This window comes from Nilaparvata lugens, chromosome 5 (genome assembly GCF_014356525.2).
Source record: "Nilaparvata lugens isolate BPH chromosome 5, ASM1435652v1, whole genome shotgun sequence".
NCBI lineage: Eukaryota > Metazoa > Arthropoda > Insecta > Hemiptera > Delphacidae > Nilaparvata > Nilaparvata lugens.
In genome coordinates this window covers 52,152,102-52,161,794 of record NC_052508.1, presented here as the reverse complement: position 1 = coordinate 52,161,794, position 9,693 = coordinate 52,152,102, and positions in this window count along the sequence as shown.

The following is a 9,693-nucleotide window of genomic DNA, read 5'->3' as shown; positions in this document are numbered from 1 at the left end:
AACTAAACCGACCAATTGCAATCAAATTTTTACATGGTAGTTCACATCCATCTAATGTTCTTGGATTAAAAGGATTCAATTTTCCATTGATCTTAGATCCGTGGATTGATCTTTGTTAGTGATCCGAGTGTTTTCAAGAAAATAAGTTTATGTACGTAGTATTAATCTATAAATTCATTTCTCCTAATTTTCCATAATAATCCATGGCTTATTATGAAGTCAATATTAAAATATTCAATGATTCTTCATAGTAATGAATATTGGTATAGAAGTTTGTGATCCGAGTGATAATTCAGAGTAATAACAATCACTATGGTCATTGTGTATGTTTCTTACTGTGGGGTATATAATGAATCATAGGCTCCAGTCTTTTACGTGGCAAATGGGAGAATGACACGACGAGGGATGAGTGGACCTGTATTTTAAGGTATGTTCCGAACCATTGGAGTATTCATTTCGAACTTTCAATGAGAACGTTTTTGCAACCTATTCCACTATGTTGCCCATTTACCTAGTTTCATTACTTTTTTCGTAATCGTTGATCATTTTTTAATTGACTGCATGTCGGTATTGGAGTGAACAAATTGTTCATTTGTTTTTTTGATCTGCAACAATAATATCATATGACTTTGCTGAGATCTGATGTCAGAACCTGAGTTTTCAGGTTTCAGCTTGATATATATAAAGTTGATAAAATTATAACAAAAATTAGCTGAAATGTTTCTAGTAATTATAGTAGATCTTTCAATTTTTTCCATTCATTTCTCTCACTCACTTGGAGAACATTACTTATTGTATAAGTCGAAACATGTCGTGGAATATAAAATGAAAATAAAAAATGTACTTTGATTTTTAATTTCTACTTATTTTTTTCAAATCTAATAAGATAGATGAACTATACTATTTAGTAATACTAGTACTGGGATTTTTTTTTTCAATCTTATTTCAGTCTGGAGTTATTTTTAAACGTTAGACTAATTCGTAAAAAAATTGTTCTAAAATTTTTCATGAGTGAAATTCGATTGGACAATTCAAATAGGCTCACCCAATTCTAGTAGGTAGGCCTAACTCTCATCAAGAATATGTAATTATTTTCATGAAATGAATAAGAGTATTTTACAGTAATTATCAATGATTAAATATATTTTTTTATTTTCAGTAATTTCAGTGAACAATGTGGAACATGAGAACGATTCTACAGCGACCATGAACACTGACCTCCAATGCTGTAGGTGTGGAAAGGTCTATTCCTGCCGTAAAAGCTTGAGAGAGCACTTGACACGTGTGTGTGGCAAGGAGCCGCAATTTCTCTGTCTCCTCTGTCCTTACAAAGCGAAACGGAGAGCAACGCTGAAGCGCCATCGCATTTTGAGACACAAGGGACTCGATTTTTCTTTGCTCCCTCCTTCGTAGATCAATTTCTCATTTCCATCCAAGACTTATTCGAGACTAGGCCTATATTTAATAATTTCGACTGAATATATAAAACTTCAACTAGTCTGAAGTTGGAGAATAATAGATCTGTTCGTGACGTGAAGATTGTGAGAAAATGCGAGCAAAAAGGGAGTCGAACCCTCATCCTCAGACTGACAATCATTGTAGGACCACTTGTGAAATAAATTGTCTTCATTACATCTCTAGTGAAGCTGTATGAATCAAATGTACTGTTGGATTTATTTAATTTCTGTAGAAAACTGTTGTCTCACTTGATTACCTGTTAACATAATCACTTATCAAATTATATGATGAACCTTATTTCATGTTTCTTATGGATCAAGTTTAGATTCAGATGAATGCAAATGCATTTATGGAGTTGAAAAATACTCTAATTTATATCCAGTCAGTCTGATATGTGAATTGATATAATACGCATTATCGTTGAATTATAATCGAGTCTAGAATTCATATAACTAGGAAGATCATAATAACATAATTTTAGTTACCATGCCAAAATGCTGAAACGGTAATAGTATTATGACTTAATTTTTTGGAATATTCCATTTCAGTTTATAGTTTATACAGTAGAGAAGCTTATCACTTCAATAGAATTCGAAATAGAATTCAACATGGTCTTCCCGTCGGCAAGTACGTTTATTAAATTCAACCGTGATTAAGAGACTGGCACAAACGCCTGTTAAATTTTAATTATGATTAAGGTTAGGAAATACCACGAGAACCAATCAGAGAAGATTTTTTGAGAAGAAAGGCTTCATTGAATTGTTATCGTGGCGTTTAATCTTGATTAAAATGTAACAGTCTTTTATGCAAATGAACCATTATAAAATAACGACAGTATGATGATGTTACTAAATTGCGGCAAAATTAGGTCAACGTAATTTAAGTGCAATCGGATCTGAATGAAATAAGTAGAAACATGAAATTACAAGTTTCAACCGTCCAAACATCGGTGTTGCCAAATTATTTGAAATTGTGACTTTCTCATTGTTGCCTTTTGAGAGTTTTCCCAAGTCAATCGATTTAATGTTTATGATAACCATCACGGTGTCGTCCAATGAGGCAATGAGCGATCATGGGTAAGGTAGTCCAGTGAGCGATCCATTGTTTACGATAACACACGCTATGAATGGGAGGACTTGGACGTCATTGATCATCTCATCCAATCGCACGCTATACAATCAGTTTATGCAATCACTTTATATTTATTTATTCGCATTTGTGTTATTAATTCACTTGAAGAAATTCAGATGGTTTGAATTGTAGATTTTCATGTGTATAAACATGAATTTAAACTGTTCGAAGCTGAAAGCTGTTCTCCCAAGGCCTCCCATTTATATCTTCTGCCTATCCTTATTGTTTTTCTAAACAATGGATCGCTCACTGGACTGCTTCCCCCAAAATCGCTCATTAGACGTAACCAGTATCACTAGACATAAAATACAAGTATTATTATTTCAATACAAGTATTTTATTGTAGTATTTTCTTTATGGTATTACAATAAGAGCTGCATGTAGTCCCGTTCAATCATATCATGTTGAGATCTTGAAATAAAAGTGACCATTCTTTTAATGTAGGCTTAACTATCTGCATTTTTGTATGTAAAAGATGTTGATATTTCTGAGTGTTCTGATAAATATGAAACCTTTTTATACCTATGGTTCAATTGGCTAGCATAAGTCAAGAATACTATATACTATCCTTGAGCATAAATATGTTGATAAGTTGACATTTCATACCTTGTGTACTAGCCGTGATTACCTACAGATTAATTTGAATTACTTGAAATCTCTTATTGCTTCAATTTATTCTGATGTTTGTTTAAATTTTTTATTTGAACTCCAATATCTACTTAATAATTGACGATTTGATTATTGTTTTACAGGAGGAAAACCGTCCGGAGAAATAAGGTATTCGTGCTTCAAGTGCCACAAGACCTACAACAGCAAGAAGAACAGGAACTATCACATGAAGAACATGTGCGGCACTGAAAAGAAGTTTGGTTGCCTGTATTGTCCTTATCGATCATTTTTGTCGAATGACCTGAAAAGCCACATGTTTAGCAAGCACCTCCAAAAAGTCATTAAGTAGGCCAATAACCTATTCATAAAAATTTATTATTGAAATCAGGAAATTTATCAACTTTAGGCAGATAATGTTTTTATATACTTTGTGGTGAGTTTTCAGTTTTTTCTAGAACTCAATAGTATTTTGGTTAAGTTATTTCATTTTCATTTTAATGTATTGTTTTTCAAATTGTATACTCAATGTGTGTTATGAGGGCAATAATGGGATTCATTCCTGGTGCCCTCAAATATGTGAATTTTCAAATAAATGAATATATTTTTTCATTTTTTTAGTTACATGAGCATTATAATACTCTGAGAAAATAATGAGACTGTTATTACAGTAAACTTGTTTTTTTTTTTTAAATATGTTTTGGAAATGTATCACTATATCAAACTAAAATGATATAAAATATTGAATATCGTATACGTGTATAATATAGTGTATACGGTAAAATAGTAGTCTATAAAATGGTTTAAACATGTCGTGTAGAATTATTTTTACGTAATAGTGGTACAATTTCCAACATCCACCTTTTTATTTCACCACTATTCTTTTTACTTTGTTTTATTCTGATTTTTGTTGTTTGCATATGTATTTTTTGTCATTTGTATTAAACTGAATGTGTGTGTGAATAAATAAATTGAAATTGAAATGTAATGTTCATCTCATTCACCATTACAGGTTGTTCACGTGTATCAATAATGATAATAATAATAATATCTTAGTTCAATTCCAGACTAATAAATGTAACATTTGGTGGGATTCTACTTCTATATGGTCAAATTCATACTTCATAGTGATTAGAATGTCATGTTTTGTATGTATTGTTCTTTTCATAATTACAGTATAAGCCCATTAAAAAATCTATTATAGAAATAACGAATTTTTGTATGTTATTATACTATTCCCGTTTATCTATCATATTATAACTTCCTGATTTCTCTTAATAGAATGAAAAATTTATTTTCATGATTGCTTTTCACTTCAGCTAGTACAGCTATGGTAGAAGTGAGTTCACGAAAATGATATTGCTTCTTTTTTCCATCACAACCAAATAATGTTATTTCGAGGAAATTTTTGTTTAATTATTCCATCTAATGCTTAAAAAAAGAAAGAAAAAACCTCCACTCTCTGTCGATTTCCTTCTTAGTAGAGTGTACACTATTCCACTTGTTTACACTATCTCACAGTTTTCTGAATGAAATGCATTTTTAAAATAAAATTTATTGATTATTTTCATTTCTATATTGTGGATTTGAAAATAAACGTACTAATCTATATCCGTTTTTCAGGAGGTCACTTTGATACATCTTCGAACAACGAGAACAGATTTCCTTGCTACAAGTGTAATAAAACTTATAATAGTAAAAAGAACAGAAATTATCATATGGTTAATTTTTGCGGTACCGAGCAGAAATTCGCCTGCCACTTATGCTCCTATCGTTCGTTTCTCAATGCAAACTTGAAAAGACATCTCCTTATCAGACATAAGGCCTGGTTATGCCAATAAGAGTGCACTTGTGGCTCATCTGTCGTATCTTACGTTACAATTGGTAAAATTGAATCTGTATAGAATACATAAATTTGAATCATTTTTATATTATATCTACCATATTACAGGTTTTACAGTCTTTATTTAATTACATTTTCTCGCATTTTCAATGATGCAATGCATTGTTATCTGGAAAACCCAAAATTAATTCATTTTTCTAAACTATTTTCCACTATTTTTCAAAGAAATTAGTGTATAAGACGATTTTTATAATTAATGAATGCAATAATAGAATTTTCATATTTACAAATATTTATGTATATAAATATCAATTTGGCTCATTCTCTAAACTTAGTTCTAGATTGAAGTCTTAGTTTTGGTTCCAATAAAAGTAATTTCCTACGATTTTAATTATGTTTTCAGTTAGATCCACTCCCATAACATTCCCATACAAAAGTATGTCGGTAGTGTAGTTAGGGTGTGTGTACACAAAGGGGGGGCAGGTGTTCAGAGTTCTTCGTTCTTGGAGACTGATGCTAATATTAATATTGAATTATTGAGAGAGTGATGCTTATCGTGTTATTAATCGAAGATGAAGAAGCTACATATACATTAGCTCACTGTCTCATAGTATCTTGTTCTTCTTGAACTTATCTTCAACAGAGAAAACCAGCAAGAATGTTTCAATGTGAAAAAAAATCTTCCACAATTTTTGGTAATAGAAAGAACGTGGAAAACTTGGAACACTTGGCAGCTCTCTATGAGAGCTCACCCATATTTCGACTTCCACAACACATTCCAAGGAATGAGAAACTCTCCTTCAAAATGAATGGGAAAAATACTTTGACAACAATAAATCATTAAAATCATCATCATTAAAAACACCATTTCATGATAATATGTTGTGTAGACTAAATAATATCTGCCTCTCTGACTTATTTTTATTTAAATAGGTTGTGATTGGATGTTGTAAATTGTTGTTTTGTTTTCAAAATTATTTCTCATCAATTTATGATTTACACATATTTTATAGGATGTTTGATTGTTATGTACTTTCTTACAGATAGTGGGAGAGATTGCGTTGTTATTGGAGGAGAGATCAGATATCCGTGTGAAAAATGTGGAAAAACGTACAGTTTGAGAAGCAACATGAGAAATCACATGAAAAACGAGTGTGGGGTTGCAGCTCGGTTTGCCTGTCGCTTTTGCGATCACAAATCCAAGAGGAAAGCAGACCTCAAGACACATATTGCCCTTAAACACAAGACTATGGTCTTCTGAAGTAATTTTCTCCTACTTAGGATCAGAGGAGAATATAACCTCATATTTACATGAAACATACAGATATGACATTATGAGTATTATCTTCAACATAGGGTTTGTTTAAGAAGAATGAGAAATTTTTTCGTAAATTTTTCTTGCCCTTCAGAACTTCTTTCATCCAATAGGATACAAAAATGTGTAAACTCTTTCTTGAAATAAAACTTGAATACAAACTCCTTCCAAGCTTCTTTCTCCTATATAGAATGCTCAATGTTCATCTCCCAAGGGATTATATCTTTCATAGACTTTTATTCTCTATAGAACAAATTGTTAGTATTGCAACTATATCAATAATCTAGATGACTCTTGGTTCAGTAAATACCGAAATAATAATTGAATAGCTGATGTATAATCAATTAATGGAGTACGAAACAAATATTTTTGTCCTGGTAGTGAATAGATTTTTTGCGCTTTCAAGTGACTTGAAAGGTGTAGAATATTGGAGTCAACGTGAACTTGTAAACTGTATTAAAACAAGTATTATCCAAGCTAGAGCATGTATCAGTCGGTGTGTACAAATAAATCTTATAATTACCCCACTGTAAAAGTAATGTATTAGTATACTGTGCTACTAAGTACCAGAGTGAATAACGTTTTCTTGTAAATAATAATAATTATTTTAAAAAATGCTGTAATATAGGAAGATAATAACACTGAGCTGTAAAATTATGTTTCTAATAATAAATTGTAGTATAAAAATATTTTTGAGATGTAATTTTTGTAATTGATTCCCACAATATTAGAAAATATTGTGAATGTGGCTGGTAATTGACCGAGCGAAGTGAGGTCTTAAGGTGCGTACAGATATACGCGCCGCGAACATGAGCAATTCACTTTTAATCAGCTGATGCCAAGCTTTTTATATCTGTATCTTTCCGTTTCTGTGAAAATACAGATATAGTCAGCTGATTAAAAGTGAATTCTTCATGTTAGCGGCGCGTATATCTGTACGCACCTTTAGATTCAAGTCGACGGTTTGGCATTTCTCTTAGGGCCGGTTTCCGAGCTCGCGATTTAGGTAAGTTCTAGACTTTAAACAGCTGGAGTCAGAAAATTGGCTTTCCAAAACGGGGCGTAGTCGCAGTAATTGTCATAGTCACGTTTGAATTAAATTTCGAAAAACTAGTAAATTGAAAACAAAATAAAATAAAGAGAAAATAGTGTAAAGTTTCGGAAACCGGCCCTAAATGTTTGAATGTTTATATGTTGCGCATTTACGGCGAAACGCGGTAATAGATTTTCATGAAATTTAACAGGTATGTTCCTTTTTAAATTGCGCGTCGACGTATATACAAGGTTTTTGGTAATTTTGCATTTCAAGGATAATATAAAAGGAAAAAGGAGCCTCCTTCATACGCCAATATTACCGTAAAAATCAGACTATAGAATTATTCATTATAAATCAGCTGACAAGTGATTATACAGATGTGTGGAGAAGCCAGTCTATTGCTGGCAATATTTTTTTAGAAATTTTTTCGTAAATTTTTCTTGCCCTTCAGAACTTCTTTCATCCAATAGGATACAAAAATGAGTAAACTCTTTCTTGAAATAAAACTTGAATACAAACTCCTTCCAAGCTTCTTTCTCCTATATAGAATGTTCAATGTTCATCTCCTAAGGAATTATATCTTTCATAGACTTTTATTCTCTATAGAACAAATTGTTAGTATTGTAACTATATGAATAATCTAGATGACTCTTAGTTCAGTTAATACCGAAATAATAATTGAATAGCTGATGTATAATCAATTAATGGAGTACGAAACAAATATTTTTGTCCTGGTAGTGAATCGATTTTTTGCGCTTTCAAATGACTTGAAAGGTGTAGATATTTTCGAATATTGGAGTCAATGTGAACTTGTAAACTGTATTAAAACAAGAGTATTATCCAAGCTAGAGCATGTATCAGTCGGTGTGTACAAATAAATCTTATAATTACCCCACTGTAAAAGTAATGTATTAGTATACTGTGCTACTAAGTGCCAGAGTAAATAACGTTTTCTTGTAAATAATAATAATTATTTGAAAAAATGCTGTAATATAGGAAGATAATAACACTGAGCTGTAAAATTATGTTTCTAATAATAAATTGTAGTATAAACATATTTTTGAGATGTAATTTTTGTAATTGATTACCACAATATTAGAAAATATTGTGAATGTGGCTGGTAATTGACCGAGCGAAGTGAGGTCTAAGATTCAAGTCGACGGTTTGGCATTTCTCTTAGGGCCGGTTTCCGAGCTCGGGATTTAGCTAAGTTCTAGACTTTAAACAGCTGGAGTCAGAAAATTGGCTTTCCACAACGGGGCGTAGTCGCAGTCATTGTCATAGTCACGTTTGAATTAAATTTCGAAAAACTAGAAAATTGAAAACAAAATGAAATAAAGAGAAAATAGTGTAAAGTTTCGGAAACCGACCCTAAATGTTTGAATGTTTATATGTTGCGCATTTACGGCGAAACGCGGTAATAGATTTTCATGAAATTTGACAGGTATGTTCCTTTTTAAATTGCGCGTCGACCGTATATACTAGGTTTTTGGTAATTTTGCATTTCAAGGATAATATAAAAGGAAAAAGGAGCCTCCTTCATACGCCAGTATTACCGTAAAAATCAGACTATAGAATAAATTATTCATTATAAATCAGCTGACAAGTGATTATACAGATGTGTGGAGAAGCCAGTCTATTGCTGTATTTCCAGTCCATTGCTGTATGGTCTATAGTTTCAATCAGGTACTTGTGGATGAGAATACTGCGTGAAGTCTACTGTTCACAGAACTACTAGTATTATATTACAATACTCTATGATGTGATATTGAATTTGATTAGCCTCTATTCATAGTAGTAGTTCTGTGAACAGTAGACCTCACGCAGTATTCTCATCCACAAGTACCTGATTGGACCTATAGATCTTATGGAAATACAGCAATAGACTGGCTTCTCCACACATCTGTGTAATCACTCTTGTCAGCTTATTTATGATGAATAATTACATAGTCTGATTTTTACTCTAATATTGACGTATGAAGGAGGCTCCTTTTTCCATTTATATTATCCTTGAAATGCAAAATTTCCAAAAACCTTGTATATACGTCGACGCGCAATTAAAAAAGGAACATACCTGTCAAATTTCATGAAAATCTACTACCGCGTTTCGCCGTAAATGCGCAACATATAAACATTTAAACATTCAAACATTTAGGGCCGGTTTTGCCACTAAATTCAACAATTTTGAGCGTTTATAATTCCAAGTTTGTTACTTAACATAGCTGCATGTTTCTTCGAGGATTGATTGACCGAGCGAAGTGAGATCTAAGATTCAAGTCGACGGTTTGGCATTTCTCTTAGGGC